An 18,906-nucleotide genomic window follows, 5' to 3' on the forward strand; every position below is an offset into this window, starting at 1 on the left:
CGCTGCTAAACACCCAAAGAAATCTCAGGGGTAGAGAAGTACAGCTGGCTGTAATTGCTGCAGTGAACTCAGCAGAGGGGAATGGATAGGACCAGGTGGAATCTTGCTTTTCCCTGTAGGTTCAGTCAAAGGCAAACTGTCACATCCTCTCTTGGATTGTCTATACTCATTAATAACCTTTATCAAATTGACCACACTGTGATGTCGTTTGGCCACAGGTGTCCTGGATTTCATCTGTGAAATGTTGGACAGCATGTGTTTCCTTGGCCAGCATAAACCAGCAGTGCTGAGTAGTTCACCTCCCGCAGCCTTGCTGCAAGATGGGAAACAACTAATAGGCACTATGGTATCTTGAAATATAGTTATAGTTATTTATTTTTTCTGGACATTACTTTCTCCTAAAACTGGGAGAAGAAGTCTATGAAGTTGCTTCTTATTGCAAAAGGATACTTGCTATTTTGTGAAAAGTCCCATGAGTTCTCATTAAAGCATGCAAGGCCTTAAAGTCTGGGAAACAGAGCACCATAGTTCTTAAAAGGCCAGGACCCCTTACTCAGACAGTCCTAGACAACGTCTCATCACCGTTAATGCATGAGATAGACACTTGTAATGCAGATGAACATTCTTATCTACAAAGGGTGTAAAACAGATTCAAGCAATAGGAGTTTTTAAACCTCATGGAAGAAATGCTTTACTGTAAAAAAAAAAAAGTGTCCCGATTGGAGTCCTGACCCCCCCCCCCAAACAGTCTTGTATGTTGAGGCTCTAAACCAAAGGTGGTGAAAGTACAGCCCACAAGCTACATGCAGTCAACACCCCCTTCCTCCGGCCCCATCTGCAGCACCCATGTTTTGGTGACCCTCAAAGCCTCCTTTTGGCTCCCATTTTTAAAAAATCTTTGCACTGATTTTAGGTAATTTTATTTTGCCCCCCAAAGCAGCCAACAGCCTCCACAAGTTATAAATTACTTAGATTATGGTGTAGAGGGCATGCTTATCAAATTTGTAGATGGCACAAATTGCTGAGAGGGAGATAGCTAATGCACCAGAAGGCAGGATCTGAATTCAAAATGACCTTGATAGATTGGAGGGCTGGGCCAAAGCTAACAGAATAAATTTCAACAGGGAGAAAAGTAAGGTACTACATTTAGGCAGGAAGAATGAAATGCACAAATATAGGATGGGTGACACATGGCTTGAAAGCATACAGGTGAAAAGGATCTAGGGGTCTTCGTTAGAAGAAACCACAGGAATCAACAGTATGATGCAGCAGCCAAAAAAGCAAGTGCAATTCTGGGCTGCCTGAACAGGAGTGTAGTCTCCAGATCGAGGGAAATATTAGTTCTTTTTCTTTAAGTATCCCAATGTTTACTTTCTAGTTACTATTTTTCACTCAGTAGGCCTAAATACCCTAAAGATTTGGAAGCTAAACAGAGTCAGCCCTGATTGGATGGGAGACTGCCAATGAATACCAGGTGTTGTAGGATTTTGAGAGATACATAATGTTATACATCTCTATTACCTCTCCTTTGACAAGCCTTTTCCTACAATAAACAGCCCCAACCATTCCAATCTGTCCTCCTAAGTGAGCTGCTCCAATCCTTTGGTCAATTTGGATGCCCTTTTCTTCACATTTTCTAGCCCTACAACATCCTTTTTAAGCTCAATGACCATAACTGTACATAATACTTTGGTTATGGTTGTATAAGAGCCGTATTATATGGGCAGTGTTCTGATTCCTTTTCTAATTATGCCCATCTTGGAATTTGCCTCCCCCCCCTTTTTTTTTTTTTTGTTATTTTTTTAAAAACAGCACACAGGTTAGGTGATGTTTTCAAGGAGATACCAGCCATGATCACTTGGGAGTGTATTGCATTAACTTTTCAACCTGATCCAGGCATGGGATGGGATCAGGCTGGAACAGGGGAAAACAGATTTTATTGCAGACAAAATTGCTGCTGGGCTGCTGCCCAAGTATCACCTGTCTCTCAGCCATGCTCTGCTGCCCAGTTTTGGTACTACGGAAAGCTTCCGTGGTTCCAAAATCACCAGGAGAAGCATGGCTGGGGGACGGGTGATGGTCAGACTGCAGTGAGCAGCAACTTCATGTGTGATAAAATCTGTTTCCCCCCATTCCAGCCCAATCTCATTCCGTACCTGCATCTTATTGAAAAGTGCATGTGATAAACTCCCCTTGCTCAGTTGTTGCCAGTTCACATCCCATCAGTGTATATGTATGCTGGTCTTTGATCATAATAAAGTGTATTCTATTCATCAGTTTATATGTGAAGAAGAGACTTATTTTTCTCCAGTATGCATTGTTTGTATTGATTTTTTCACTTACCATTTTAAAGCCTATTTTCCCAGTTTAGAGGGATGCTTTTAGGGGTTGCCCACACAGAAAAAAAAGTAGTTTCTTCCCATTTTGAGTCTCAGCTGTTTACACAACACATGAGGTCAAAATGGAGTGACACTGCAATGAAGCCATGCTCTGGGGTAAAAACTAGAACAAAATAATGCCCCTTTGCTCTGTTCTAATGTGGAAAGCATGCATTACCACATCAGCATATAAACAGCATGATGTGAGTGTGGGAATGTGAGAATGCACAGGTGACTTACAGAACTGGTCTGGAGCATTTGCCCTGGACCCAGTGAGATGCAACCACCAGTTCTATTGCTCATCATACATTTTTTGTTTTGTATAAGTGGCCAGACACACCACTGACCTATCACACCATCAAGCCATCACACACCTCATGAGGCAAAATTACAACGAACATAAGTCATCAATAATGCAATGGATGTACTAAAAACATACAAAAGCTACAGTCCAACATGTGGTCATGCGGTGAAGAGGAGGGAAATGGGGCATGTATGGGGGGGCTCCATTATTGTGCTTTGTCAATGTGTTATTGGGCACACTGACGCACTGTACACTGTACACTATAGTTCATGAAACTGTGTGACTGGTCACATGGCCAGTCTTGTGGGGTGTCCAATACAATGGCATCTGGGCAGGACAAGGTGGGGTGTTATCAGAACGCTGATGACACCAGATATATTTCTCCACTTTCGATGACAGATGGCATTTCTTCCCTCAATGGACTGGATGAGGAAAAATAGACTTAAGCTGAATCCAGAGAAAACGGAGGTACATACAGTAGGGACCTCTAAACCAGGTACTGGGTAGTAACTTCCAGTCCTAGATGGGGGTCACTCTCTCCTCAAAGGACTGTGTTCACAGTCTGGGGGTGTTTCTCGATCCATCTCTCCAGAGGACAAATCAGGTAAATGCGACGGTCAAGAGTGCCTGTTATCAGCTTTGGCTAATATGCCAACTGCACCCTTTCCTGGAACCGGGAGACCATGAAACTGTAGTACATGCACGGGTAACTTCACAACTCGATTTCTGCAATGCGCTCTACATGGGGCTATCCTTGTGCTCAACCCAGAAACTTCAGTTAGTACAGAATATGGCAGCCAGTCTGGTCACCAGAAAATCTAGGTGTGACGATATAACACCAATATTGAAGTCACTCCACTGGCTGCCTATCAGTTTCCGGGCACAGTACAAGGTGTTGCTTATCACATTTAAAGCCCTACATGGCTTGGGTCCAACCTATTTAAGGGATTGCCTACTTCAACATAATCCACCCCGCACCTTCAGGTCCTCTGGGAGGAATTCATTGCAGCCTTTAAGGATCAGACTAACTGCAACCTCCCCTTTTCTGCAACTGCTCCCAGACTGTAGAATAGCCTGCCAGAGGAGATCCGACAAATTAACAGCTTAGACAGCTTCAAAAAAGCTGTCAGGATGGATCTCTTCCAGCCGGCCTTTCCTGACTAAAAGCACTTGGCCATAGAAATTAATTATTCCCTCACATCATGTATCATGCTACCACTCTGAACATTGTTTATGCTGTTATTAATAGTTTATTTTAAGTTAATTTTAATTGTGATGTGTTTAATTCTTTTTAAGGGGGGATATTGTAAATATTATATGTACTAAGTATTGTATGTTGGATGTTTTCAACTATGTTAGCCACTTTTATTGTTTTATTACAGAAAAGCGGGGTACAAATAAAAGTTTTATTTGTTAGTTTTTAGATAATTGGCAGTCACAGGTGGTGTGTTTGTGTAATGGTGTGCATGAATGGAGGACGCACAAAAATAACTGAGTGGTGCAGCTTGACTGTATGGTGTGGACTTCCTGCAGGTGTTCAGCCCATTGTGGCAGTAGGCCATGACGATTTCACCCAATTTGGGAAAACCTGGGAGCAAGTCAGTATTTCCTCTCTGTCTGCTCAGCATGTTAGAACTCTTTAAAATCTCTTTTTATTCCCACTACCAGTAAATAATTTATTGTTATTGGCAGAAAATGTGACCATCTCACTCTATACCCCTAGCACCAGGATTTGCATCAGGAATCTCTACTCTTCAAGCTTGGTAGCAATACATGTTTTGTATTTTCTTCTGAGAGTATTATGTGTGATTTTGACATATCTACACAGCTTTTGTTTTCAAAGTACTGCACTAGAGGGGCAGATGGCTGAGCAGATGCATGTCTTTGGATTCACTTAATATGTTCTTAAATATTTTTGCCTTTGCTTGACATATTAATTTTGTTTATTCATTTTTTATTTAGTCAAGTTTGTGCATTTCATTTATTATTTTGGCAGTATTTTAATGGTAATCAGATTGTTCTGGGTTCATTTCTTGTTATTTTAATACAGTGTATTTTGTGTTTTTATTGTTTTGTAAAAATGTACCTGCAAATAGGTAAATTTAATACAGTACTTATGTTGAGCCTCCTTCCTTAAAAATACTCCCAAGTCTAGTAACTGTCTGTTTAGCCAGCATTATGTGTTGATGACTAAGGGTTTTGCTAATCTTGCTTTCTTATTTCTTTTTGAATCTATGTGTTTTAAGCTTGTTCTATAACTTTCATCTGCATTTATGTCTATGTCAGAGTCACCAGCAAGTGTTTGTTCTGCACCCAGCAAGTCTGGCTAAACTGCTTTTTATCTTGGCACCATTTGCCAGCTTCCAGATCTAACATGGTCTTGGAGTTAACTAAAGGGCTGTTGAGAGCTTCTCTGAAGCATTTCTAAGCTAAAGAGATTATCACATGTGACTTATAAACTCAAAATAAAGTAATAAAATACTGCAGTGCCTCTGGCAATACTTATCACTTGATTGTGCTTCCACCCTGTAGCTGCTGTGTCTCCCAAGCATGGTTAGGACATCTCATTTCATTCATGGGGGGAACCCATCAATAAGCTCCCAATTGTGCTCCAGTCTCATTAGTCCTTATGTTTACAACATTGCTGCTGCAACAGTTGTGATATTGGAGTCACATGATGTCATATTCCTCCATTCTCCCTGTGTCTTCCCCCCCAATATTCCCAAACAAATTGATTTTCTTTATCTTTTGTCTATTTTTTCCTTTTCTTTTAAAACTTTAATTACATTAGTGTAACTTTGGAACTGTGTTAAAGAAATACATAAAATTAAAAACTCTGAAAGACATACTGCATAGGGAGGCAGGGTTAAGGGGCAATATGAAAGCAAGTGCAATAGCAGAAACAGCCCCAGTTGTGCAACCGACAAGACATGTGATAATGGCTGCTCACAAACTGGTTTATTTCTGTTTGGCACAACTGCAGCAAGAATGGGGTCTTGTGACAATGTCCTACATTTTAGCTGCTCTTAGTTTCACAGTTAAACCATCCATGACAACTCCTTTATGGTATTGCCATTTTCTTATCAATTCTCTGGTTTATTCACTGTAAAACAACAAGCATTTTCAGCTGATGTTAATAAAATAATAATAAAATAAAATTTTTATTTCTATCCCACTTTTTGCCAGGCAATCAAAGCGGCGTACAACAGGTTAAAATACATCCATATATACATAATACCCCATTTGTATGTTCCACATACAAACTTACCTTGGCTAGACAAAGGTGAGCTGGAAGTATTCTATTGGTTTTCCTACCAGTGACAATATGGACCTTATGCGACAGTGAGCTTTGCTTATACCATTCAGGCAGATCCTTGTTTCTACTTTAGCACAATTGCAGTGATCTCTGTTTGCCTCACATATAATTACTACAAACAGCTGCTTGTATCTGGCAAAAAAAAAAAAAAATATTGGATAACAGTCTGTCAGAGATGGTGATGACTAAGCCTACCATTTGTAATACCCACCTATTCTACTAGACAACATATGTTCGATATATCAATGGTGTGGGTATGAGACTATCCTTTAAATAAATGTACGTGCATGTAATTTGAGGACACAACTCAAAAATAAACACAGGAAACCTAATTTGAACTGCTGTCCTGACTTGGAGAGTAAGGGGCTTTAAACCCTTTTCTCCTCCCCACCGTCCCAATCCACCTGTCAGCAGTGAAACAGCAGAAGCTGGCCATCTATGGCTTAGAATATGTTACTTTGTTCTTCACTGTTGATTAACGGTGCAGTTCTACATATAGCTACTCAGAAATAAGTCCCATTAAGTTACTAGGAGTGTCACCTAAGATAGGTAAAGACAGATTCTGTATGTGTATTCCATGCATTAGTACTGTTAAATGATTTCTATACAACAACCTCATTAATTGTTTGAAGCCATTTAACAGTACTAATGTGTGGAACACACATATTTAACTAAAAAAATTTGATTAAGAATCTTTTATCATTTAAAATATTTAAAAAGGATCCGTTACATGTTTACTGTTGTCATGAATAAGGGCTTTCTCTCCATCCCACCACAATCACCCCTACAGTTGGTGAGGACCCAGGAGAGAGTTTTCTTGGTGGCTACCTCCAAGCCATGGAACTCGCTGCCAAGGGGGCCCCCCTCTGTGTTCTCTACTCACCAACAGGCAAAGAGCTTCCTATTTAAACAGACTTTTAGCTTTTGACTGGTTGGGGTAGTGCAAGAGGTTTGCTGCTTCTTATGGTACAGAGGTTTAAATGTGTTTTGAACTGTTTTGAATTAATATTTCTAAACGGAATGGGCGCAATGCTTTTTTGCACTTTTGAATTTCAGGCTCTTTTAATGTATGTTGTAAGCCACTTCAATCCGTTATGGGAGAAAAATGGGATAAAGATAGATAGATAGATAGATAGATAGATAGATAGATAGATAGATAGATAGATAGATAGATAGACAGATAGATAGATAGATAGAATTGCCAGAATATGATCTATTTATATGAATGTATGACTTTATGACCATGGAAACTATAGGCACAGTCCTCTTCTCAATCCAGACTGGGGACCACACCAGGGGGGAAAGAATGTAAGAGACAAACCGAAACCCATCCCACCAAGGCCTCCATCTGGATCAGGTCTGCTGTGTTCACAGCTGAGTAGAAAAAGAAGGGGAGAGATTAAGAAGTTAGTCATGATTTAAAAGTAATGTGAGAAACTGAAAGTATTCATTTATCAATTTATTTTTTTTAAAAATGAATGCTTTCTCATTAATTAAACAACCACAACAAATGCACACTTTCCAGCCCCATGACTCTGAATGAAGGAAAATCCCTGAGTGATGCATTTAAAAACTTTTGGGCCTTAATGATTTAGAGACTTACTATCTGGTTTAAGAACTGAGACTGCCCCAGTTCCAGAGCTGAGATATAAATAAAATAAGATAAAATATAATAGAGGCTGAGGCTCTGTTTCATAATCTGTGACTTGCATTATTTTATAGTCTGTGACTTGCATTATTTAGCCATCCTAAGTGCCAAGTCTCTTATTATTTTTTAACGTTCTTAAGAAAATTGACAGGTATACAAAAGAAACCAGTTTGCCAGGCAGTAGTCAACATTGGAATGTTACGGTGCATTGAAGAAACTAGGTGAAGGCCAAGGCTTTGCTTTCAGACAAAACCATTTATTGAAGGGGACACTTATTGTTCCATCAGTAGGAAGAAAGAATAAAAGGGTTTTTGTTTTGTTTTTTAATAATTTACTGGCTAATAAATATTGTGTTTTTTTATTTGTATTTTGTGCAGTTTTCCTGTGTTTTTCAAATAAAATAGATGGGAAATGATTCTGAAAATGGGAACCATCTCTGTTGCTTCTGGAAAGGGGAAACATATTTTAGGTATGTATATGAATAGGGTATGTATGCATGGATTCTTACCTGTATGTGTTGTAATTCCTATTACAATTTACCCACCCTATTTCTTAATAGAAACAAGATCACAGCCAGAAAAAATCAATAAGAGACATGGGGAAATGTGTCTATAGCAACTGAAGCCTCTGTGCATGATTTGTACGGATCTAGTGTTGTTTCCATGCCAGTGGTTCCTAAACTGTGATGTGCAAAGGCTTTTTTACATCACCTAAAAAACCCAAATTCCCCCTGAGCTGGATGCATGCTGTTTACATTATGCAGCCCTGAAATCACAATGCCCAGACCTGATTTGGGGTTTCCATCCCTTGTCCCATATTAAAAAGACTTACCTTTTGCCCTGGGTCTTTGAGAAAACCCAAAGCAAAACATGATGATGACAGCTGGCTCCCTTCCCATATGATCTCTATAACTGCCCCTGTTGAGTTGCCCAGTGGGCATGAATCGTTCTGAAGTCAAAATCACATTGGGTGCCTTGTTCTGATCTCAAAGTGATTCACAACCACAGCAGCAGTGTCAGTTGGCTTGCAGGGATCACATGGCAGTTGCCCATCATTCACCAAAAACTTGCAGCAGGATAAGGTTGGGTTCACGTGGAATACAGGGCCAGAATACACAGAGGGCAGCCTATAGTATTCTAACAAATTTAGACAAGCCCTAAGAGACTAAAGTGTGCCCTCGAAAATGGAGATTCCATGATGGATACATCACCAGTCATTCTTTTTTAGTTGAAAACTGAAGGCCATATGCAGTGTTACTCCCTCTTCTCTGTGCTACTTTATGAATCATTGTGAAGGCAAAAGTTGAATTCCCCAGTGTAGCTCACACAGCAGCTGACAGGCATGGAGGCATTCCATGAACATTAACATTGCCCTGTAAGAACAGTTCCCATCCCACTGTCCTTAGTGATGAGCAAAGTTGAGGATTATAGTGCTTTCTTTTGCTTGGAAGTCTTTACACAGAGCATGCACAAGCTCTGGATTTCTTGTAGAAAGCAATAGATTATAAGACCCTCTATGGTTCTGTGAAAGAGAAAGATGATACAAATAAGTTATATAAACCTAGCCAGTCTATAGTTGCAAGGAGAAAACGGGTCCATTATTGTTAGAACTGATCAAATTATTGTTAGAACTGATCAGAAGACATGTTTTTGAATAATGGGATCTTCCATTACTCAAAAAAAGGCTTCTCCGTGAACGCTTCGACAGTGGGAGAGAAATGGGATGCCTCAATGATGTTTTAGAAACGTGGCAGACAATCATACGTTCATACTTCATAAACACTTCAGGAACATTTTGCCCATGGTAAGGGTTCCGTGCAATAAGGTCCATAGTACCTCCAAGAAAACTGTTCTGTGAGTATAAAAGTTTGTGAAGCACTGGTCTGGGTTTTATTTGTGTCCTTGTGCATGTGACAGCGTGCATATAAATATTTAGATGTAAAGTATGTACAGATGTAGTGGATACTTGGTTGGATCCAGAGTTAATTGTACTTATGTAATGCATTTTATGAATCCACCTCAGGGGTAAATTCAAACAAGACAATAAAAAAAGGATAACAAAACTTTGCCAATCACATTTAAAAAATACATGACTGGAAAGTCAATGAATATGATAGAAAGCAATAAATTATCTGGACCAACTCTACAATCTGGATTCAATGAGGATTTACTACATTACCGCACTACACTCTGATAATGCTGCTATCCCACTCTTACCGCTCTGGCTGCTTTGTGCTGCATTCTGAGGCTCGTACAGTGGTCCCTCCACATTCGTGAATTTGACATTCACAAATTTGGTTATTTGCAAGCTCTCTCCTGGCCCTGCCCATCTCTGAGACAGCTGTCCCAAGCATGGGAGTGGAGATGGGAGAGACTCACCTTATTCACGGATTTTCCACATTCTCGGGGGTCTTGTTACCCTAACCCCCATGAATGTGGAAGGCTGGCTGTAGTTCACTGAGGCCTAAGAGCTCTCTGGCTGAGAATTCTCAGTGCCCCTCCTTAAACTGAAAATCCCAGAATGCAGCCAAAACAGTTAAAGTGAAATAGCAGTGCTATAAGAGTGTAGTGCGGGAATCTAATATGTTGTACTTAGAGTAGGCCTACTGAAATCAATGGAACTGAAATAATCATAATTAATGTAAGTCCCATTTACTGAAATGGATCTACTCCAAGTATGACTGAGGCCTTATCTGCATGGGTCAAAAGCCCTCCCCTCCCCCCATTCAGGCATTGTCCTGTTTGGAAGACACACATCTCAAACCCTGGTTCTGGTATGAGTACTCTGGATGACATCTGACGTGTTCCACACCAGAACCAGGGTATAACTACATTAAAATGAATACAAAATTACCTGTTGCTCTGGATTTTCTGGGAAGATCTGGAACCCTCCGTTTCCATGGATTGCTCATTCTGAGGTCAGACTGAGGCACCCAGGATGTGACTGTCTCTTGGTGCCTCATTCTGACCTCAGAAACAAGCAACCCATGGTAGTAGTGGATATGCTGGGCAGGTGGGAGGGACATCAGATAACCATCATGATACTGAAAGGAATGTCAAAAAAATGGGAGGGTTTGGGGCAGCTGTGAGGCCAGGATACTCCATGCTGCCCCTGGAGTATCCTGCCCAGTGAAGATAAGGCCTAAGTCAGTAAATCTGGATCCAGCCCACTGTGTAGTGCTGCATGTATCAAAAGTAATTTGCCCAGAGAAATATACTGTGTGTTGTTAATGTTAAAGTTGTTTGATGGATATAGCTACCGTTCATTTAGTAGATATATATTCTCTACTTCAAACTATTTCTAAGGCATTTCTTATAGAAAAGATATATGTGAAAATCCAAGCACATTCAATAAAAGAACAACATAAAAAAGGACACCAAAATATTTTGTACTCCGTGATAATTATATCCATATTTGTAACCTGAGTTTCCAGAAGTGAGTTTCTGTTTGTTCTATCTCATGTCTATAGGATGCGTACCCATCTGTCCCACATATGTAATCAAGATTGTGAATTTATCTATATTAATCAATCACTATGCATTAGTAGTACATTGAAGATGATTTATAGGAAGCTGACCCGTAGCATTTACATCAAAAACATCTGGGAATAAGGATGACACATATTACTATTTTAGCATATAATTAACTGGATGGCTTTGCTGGTAATGAAGCACTTAGCTAAGTGATTGCCAGTAAGCCCATGTTGCACTAAATGGCTTAGCACCTCAAATGCAAGAAGCAAGCAAGCATTAGGCTTCTGGGTCCAACTATACACGATGTTAAATTTAAAAAAAAAACACCTAACTACATGTGACATGAAATGCTCTCCACCAAATGGGGGAAATGATTGGAAGTTTACACAAGCATACCATTTTTCCACCAATGATGTGAATTCTTTCCATTCTAAAGGTATTTGAGGAGTTTTGTTTTTTCAGAGCTGTTCATCACTCCATACAATTAATGATGGTCTGATTTGTTAAGGTTTATGGAATTGTCCACTTCCAGACAAAAATTAAAAATTAAAGTGGACACTCTGATACTGCTTTCTTATTCATATCTGGAGGTATAAGAGCTGAGCTAGCTACAAACAAACGCTGTGTTTTCAATAAAAATTCAGATGCAACAAGTGAGACATGGGCCAGAGGTAGGGTTGCCATAAGTCAGGACCTCCAAACCGGGACAAATGTAGGATAACATTTTCAAATGTAGGACACATTTTTTAAAATTGGAGGACACGTGAAAAAATTTGATGATTTTTTATGTTAATAGAATGCATGTTCTAGGCATGTCGAATGAGGACATTTGGCATTATTTCTAGACAGATAAAATAATAAAAATAAAAAGGTTTGTTTCTTTTTAAGAATAAAAATAAAAATAAAATATAAAGGAAGGGTTGTTTCTTTTTAAGAATAAAAATAAAAATAAAATATAAAGGAAGGGTTGTTTCTTTTTAAGAATAAAAATAAAAATAAAATATAAAGGAAGGGTTGTTTCTTTTTAAGAATAAAAATAAAAATAAAATATAAAGGAAGGGTTGTTTCTTTTTAAGAATAAAAAATAATTAAAAAATAAAAGAAATAAGGCAGAGCCGAAGTGGTCACTCACCTCTCCACTTCCTCCTCCTCAGCACCATTTGGGAAATGGCGCTCTCCCCTCCCCCGGCCCAGAGGCCTACCCTCATTGGTCCTCCTCTCTGCCTCCTCCTCCTCCTCTTCCTAGTTCTCCTCCTCCAAAGCTCTTTGGCACTGGCCAATGGCACACTGGGGCTGGAAACAGCCCCGCCCCAGCTCTTCAGCCATTGGCCAGCCAGCCAAAGGGGATGAGCTCCGCCTTTCCAGCCCCTTGCGCGGGCGCGCTAGCAGGGAAGCACGCGCTGTTGCAGCCGTGCGGGGCTAGAAAAAAGGAGCTTGTCCTCTTTGGCTAGCTGGCCGGCTGGCCAAAGAGGACGAGCTCCTCTTTTCTAGCCCTGTGCGCAGGCGCGCTAGTGGGGTGAGCACGCATTGTTGCCTGCCCAGGCAAGTGCCGCGCGGCACAGTCGGGCAGAGCTGCCGAGGAGGAGGAGGAGGGTGGCGCTGCCAAAGAGGAGGAGGTGGGTGGCCGCTGGCTGCGCGCATTAGTGGTCGCAGCAATGGCTGCATGAGCGGGACCGGCAGCCGGGCACAAAGCCAGGATTTTGGACGAACTGGGCTGGGGTGGGGTCCTCCAAAAGCGGGATTGTCCCGGAGGCCTCCAGGATATGGCATCCCTAGCCAGAGGCAACAGGCCCATGTAAGTAAAATGTGGCGGGGAAGAGCAAAAAGCATCTGTTTTTGTAATCTGGACTACCTTTTTCTCAAAAAGCTGTCTTGCCTTCATGTGACGGCTTGAATAAGAGGTAATTCACCTTTACATAAATTGCAATATCCCCCACCCAGTTGAACATTTGAGATTTTTTTTTTCAGAAAGAGATTCTTTAAAAACATCACATTTCACAAAATTTTCACTGTAAACACATGAAACTATGTACACAGAAATACATTTAAGCTGTGCAGATGTTATGGTAATTTAAAGGTAATTTTAATTTTGCTAGTTCTTTGTTTCACAACTATTGCCAGTTTCATTCAGTGATATATGGGAATTATGATTTATGAGTAACATTCGTACAAAAAAAATTACTAAAGATTGTGTATGGTGTAATATGGGGAAGGTCAATGTGCAGCAGGTTACACCATGAGTTACTACATCGGGCAATGCCAACCCTAAGTGATTCCACTGTTTGTGATCACAAAACACAGATACCAAAATGGCTGCAATTGTAGTCTCCCCATTGCTTATAATCACCCTCCCAAGATTCTGCTCCCTTCTGTCCTCTCCAAAACCCAGGCTGCCCCTGTTAAGCCAATTCAGTACTTTGTACTTTAAACTCAGAGGTTTTGGAACAATTAAAGCAGTGGCTGGAAAGCAGAATATTTTAAAATCAGATGAGAAAGTAGAAAGGCAGTGTGGCTGTTCTGGATGAATTAGGACAGCTGAGAGTATACAGGCTGTCTCATGGTCAAGCTCTACTGACAAACTACCCCCATCATACTGGTTATTTCCTTTGTTACATGTCCCTTAGTTTTACCCTCACAAATCATTACCCTCACAAGGAGCCCTGGTGGCGCAGTGGTTAAATGCCTGTACTGCAGCCATTCACTCAAAACCACAAGGTTGCGAGTTCAAGACCAGCAAAAGGGCCCAAGCTCGACTCAGGCTTGCATCCTTCCGAGGTCACTAAAATGAGTACCCAGACTGTTGGGGGCAAATTAGTTTACTTGCTAATTAGCTTACTTGCTGTTCACCGCTATGATCTTTGGAATAGCGGTATATAAATAAATAAATAAAAAACAAATATCAAAATCCATAATTCTGGCCTCAAAACCTGCCCTAGACGTATACATGAGTTTGACTTATATACAAGTATATACTGTACCCATATCTTTTTGCCCACATCATTTTATGGGCTTTTATGAATTAATTGATGGTTTATTTCTGCAACCACTCCCAGACTACAGCCTGCTGGAGGAGATCAGCCAAATTACCAGCTTGGACAACTTTAAAAAAGCTGTCAAGATGGATCTCTTCTGGCAGGCCTTTCTGCAATAGGAACCTCGGCCATAAATGAATACTCCCTTATATCATCTATTATGCTACCACTCTGCCCACTGTTTACCTTATCTTGTTTCAATAGTTTATCTTAAAATTAATTTTAACTGCATTATGTTTAATTCTTTTTAGGGGGGATATTGAGACATTATATGTATTTTAATTTTAATTATGTAAGCCGCTTTGATTGTTTTGTAACAAAAAGCGGGATATAAATAAAAGTGTTATTTTATTTATTTTTTTATTTTTATTTGTTTGTTTTATAAAAACCCAAACTGGGTGGTCTTGTATTGTGCTACTGCGATGCTAGAATGCTCATGGCAGAACCTGGTAGGAAGAAAGAAGCCTTGGGAAAGAGCTTGAAAAAAACCTACTTTTCTGGCTGTAGCACATCCAGGAGCCATGCCACCTCTGTGGTCCTGGGTGCTGTAATCCAGAAAAGTATAATTTCCAAGTTCTGCTTCCACACTAGAGGAAAGCTCCTTTAGACCCAATATTTTAAATTGTTGCAGACAGAATCATAGTTATAATACTCCAATTATTTCTCCTACAATTGGATACACATATGTTGCCATTATTGGCAAAATATATGGACTGTAGTTAACCCAAGTGTAAGAGTATAGAAGAGGATCTATTTTTAATAATCTGGAAAAGATTATAATTGAAGAGAAATTACCATTGCTTCAAATGTCAATTAAAAGTACAGCAATAAAACATCTAAAGCACACTGGTTTGCCATTCTGACAATGTTTCAGTTCCATCTGAATTCAGTAGGATTGGTGTTAATACAAATCTTTCACCATGTATTCTATTTCTATATTTAGTTTAAAAAACAACAACGACTATGACTTCTCTTCTTTTAGATTGTTTTATTTGGTCAAGAATCCAGGTTATAAACAGTCTGTGCAACCACAAGTTGTTCAAGCTAAATATATTACAGCAAACCCATTGAGTTTTAGATTGGGTTTTAGATTGCAATAGAGAAGTAATATAAAAATATTTGGAACCTCTACTATTTAATAACTTTCCTTCTAGTTTCTGTAGGGTAACACAAGCAGGTCTTTCTGTTTCCCTTCCCAAGCCAAGGCACTGTGGGAGTTATAGACCTATCAAGTAACTTTTTCCAAGCTCTGCAAGCCCTTACCCTCCTAGTATGATTGAAAGCTGGCATGGTGTAGCATTTTGACCATTGGACTATGACTCCGAAGATCAGGGTTCAATTCTCCACTTAGCCACTGAGGGACTTTAGGCGACACACTCTCAGCCCCCAAAAAAACCATAAATCAGAAATGACTTGAAGGTACACAATAACAACAGCTTAAATGATTTGGTTTTTCACATTTCAGAAATGATCCCATTTTCCTGCTAAGTTTGAATTTCACTTACCGGTATTTATTTAAAGAGATGGTGTGAATCATACTCAGCTGTTTTCTGAATGAGAAATGGTTTTGCCCTTGCTTATCCCACATGCACAATGTAGGGAAGATATTTACTAGTGGCACTACTTACATGTGCTGAGTAATGTCTAGACTAGTCAAGATTGCCTGTAATATGCGGCACAATTCAAAACACTGTCATTGCCAAACCATCACATTCATCCCACTGGCATCACTAGCATTTAATGTGTATGAGTGGTAAGATAGTAGGCAGAATGCTTGTCAGTCATATGCTACCAAAATGCATCATAGGCATTGGTTGTGATCCAACAAGGTGAACAAATAGTCTGTTCCTTTTGCAGAGCTATGCTGAGGAATATTAGAAAATGCTAAATACTCCATAATTATGGAAATGATAAAGACTGTGGCCTGTTACAGACAGGCCAAAATAAAGCTGCTTCGAGTCACTTTGGACATGCAATACTCCTACATGTCCAAAAGCCACACTAAAGCTGCACTCCAGTCCTTAGGACTGGAGCATGGCTTTGGTGCGGCTTTTGGACTCTTAGAACCCATGCATCATTGAAATACCATACCTCCAAAGTGACTCGAAGCAGCTTTATTTTGGCCTGTCTGTAACAGGCCTTTATTTACACCGTACAACTATAGTAATTTAATACCATTTTAATTGTCATAGCTCCGACCTACAGTATCCCAGTATTTGTGGCTTGATGAGGTGTTTAGAACTCACAGCCAGAGAAGACTAGAGTAACATCCCTGAATTATAACCCAAGAACTGTCTATTTAAGTACTTCCCTTAACTACAAGGCCTAGGATTCTGTAGGATGGTACCATGACAGGTTAGGTGGTATCAAATTGCTGGAACTGTAGTTCTACAACTGTCTGGGAAAGTACATTTTTCAACCATTAAAATAATCACTGATACCTGTCAGGGGCATCACAAGGGGGTAGGGGTGGAGATTGGGACCGCACCTGATAACAAACTAAGAGGAGCTGACACTGCTCCCCAGACATCTGCTGTTTGGCAGAAACAGGCTCTGGTGTTCACCTGTGTCTGTTTAAAGAGATGGTGTGAATAGAGTAGAGTAAAGTAGAGTAGAGTAGAGTGAGTAGAGTAGAGATGGTGTGCGTAGAGTGAGGCTCAGTGGGAGGAGAAAGGAGAGGTGTTTTTTTAATTATTTTTTAAAAAAATGTTTTTAAAAAAGAAAAAATATTCTTTTAAATTTTCTTTAAAACATCTTTCAAAATGTTTTCTTTCACCACATGAAAAAATGTACATGTAAATACAGTTAGGGTGTGAATATGATATTATAATTTAAAGGTATAATTTTAATTTGCTAGTTATTTATGTTACAACAATTACCATTACTTTCAGTGATATATGGGAATTATGATTTATGAGTAACATTAGTACAAAAAACATTACGAAGGATTCTGTATGGTGTGGTATGAGAAGAGGTTAATGGAGTGGGTGTGTGACACTTTGGAGATTCCCGCACCAGGGTAAAAGCGTTCCCCAATGCGTTCTCACGGGTGCGAGCCTGGAGCGTGATGAGAACCAGAACGCTAGTTTACCACAGGGCGTTCCAAATGTGTTTCAAATGTGTTCCCAATGTGTTCCAGGGACGCCATTTCTGGGAACCGTTCCCAGAAATGGCGTCCCTGGAACACATTGGGAACACATTTGGAACGCCCGACGGCGACGGTGGCGTTCCGCCGTGCGGTAAACTAGCGTTCTGGTTCTCATCACACTCCAGGCTCGCGCCCATGAGAACTCATTGGGGAACGCTTTTACCCTACTGCGCTAATCTTCATTGGTGCCAATCTTAGTGACACCACTGATACGAGTTGAAATATTATGCTCAGAAATATTTATTCCCAGTTATGATGATATTTGTAGTTTGAGTACTGTAAATTAGATCAACAAAAATATGGCATTGAAGAGGGGAGAAATGCCCAGACATGATAGCAGAGGAACCCATTTCTATTTTAATTCTGGTGGAAATTCTTCTGAAGGCCAACAGAAAAACACTGTCATGAGGTCCAGACTCAGCTAGAATAGTCTAATCAAGAGTAGTTCTAGGGACCACATGAAGTCCACACGTTTCTGCAAGAAATGTGAACTGCAATCTGATACAACTTTCCTTCCTAGCTGCGAGCATGATGCTCTGAACATCCCCCATTGAAATGAATAAAACCTGTGTACCAGGCTGATTGCCTAGATGTAGCCTCAGGGCATATCTACACTGGCCATTAAAACTGATTTTCCCTGTCCTCACATTGCCCTGTCCAGATGATGCAGGGCCAAATGATTCAGGCACAGAGTGCCTTCATGTGGGAAGGTCAATTCTGTACCAAACCAAATTTAGGATAGGCCATCCCACCCTAAACTGCTTTAAAATAAATTTCCTTTTGTTCTGTATCAAGGAAAATCCAGAGCACTCTGGAGTAATATCAGGCAGCTATCTACACACATGTCCTACTTTGCTTCCCAGTGCCACCATTGCTGGTGTGGGTCACTCCCTCTGAGGTCGTAACACGGCATCCAGCCATGCGATCGATGCTAAGTGCCTCAATTTCGACCTTGGAGGGAGTGATCCATGGCAACAATGGTGGCACCAGGTGGTACAACAGGATGCTGTGTAAACAGACACCCAGCATAGCTCCGGAACGTGCAGGTGATGGGACCTTTGTGAACAGAATGCTCCATGAGCAGCCCAGAACATTCTAGCTAGTGTAGACCTGCCCCAGTCATTCATCTGTATTAAGAATGCTATAATCTCAGACATACCTACCTGAAAATATGTATTACTGAAAAAAAACCTGGAACTTAATTCAAGAAAATATTTTGTATTCGGCTATAGAATTAGAACATATATTCAGAAGCAAAGATTGTTCACATGATCTTTATAACTAAATGGATCACAAGAAATGCTATATATTAATATGTTGACTGCATATTGTGCAAGAAAAGCAACTTTTATGAGCTTTACTAAACTCTTACAAAATCATTTATTATTATTAATCAAATGCAGTCCAATATTGTATGCAAATATATCACACTTCTGGACCAACAGCAACTTTTTAAAATATGCTGTTCCATTTTTTCTGTTCTTTATATATTGATTTTAATATGATGAGTGCATTTGACAAAGATAATGGCTCTGTGTGTGTCATTCTCCAGACTATTTTGCAAGCAATAAATGACAAATCCTGCTTCCAAAGCAATGGTGTGGGCC

At 40.1% G+C, this 18,906-nt stretch overlaps 1 long non-coding RNA gene across 3 annotated transcripts in view; it reads left to right on the forward strand.

Moving 5' to 3' along the window:
* The window catches only part of LOC121919699, a 142,566-nt gene that overhangs the window by 76,926 nt on the left and 46,734 nt on the right, over positions 1-18,906 (forward strand). The window contains exon 3 of one of the 3 annotated variants that reach the window (XR_006101561.1): positions 8,024-8,115. This is a non-coding gene — a long non-coding RNA (uncharacterized LOC121919699). Of the gene's footprint in view, positions 1-8,023; positions 8,116-12,585; positions 12,915-18,906 lie in introns of those variants that run through there. The other 2 variants (XR_006101558.1, XR_006101560.1) reach the window with 2 other exon arrangements.

Source organism: Sceloporus undulatus, chromosome 1 (genome assembly GCF_019175285.1).
Source record: "Sceloporus undulatus isolate JIND9_A2432 ecotype Alabama chromosome 1, SceUnd_v1.1, whole genome shotgun sequence".
NCBI classification, from domain to species: domain Eukaryota; kingdom Metazoa; phylum Chordata; class Lepidosauria; order Squamata; family Phrynosomatidae; genus Sceloporus; species Sceloporus undulatus.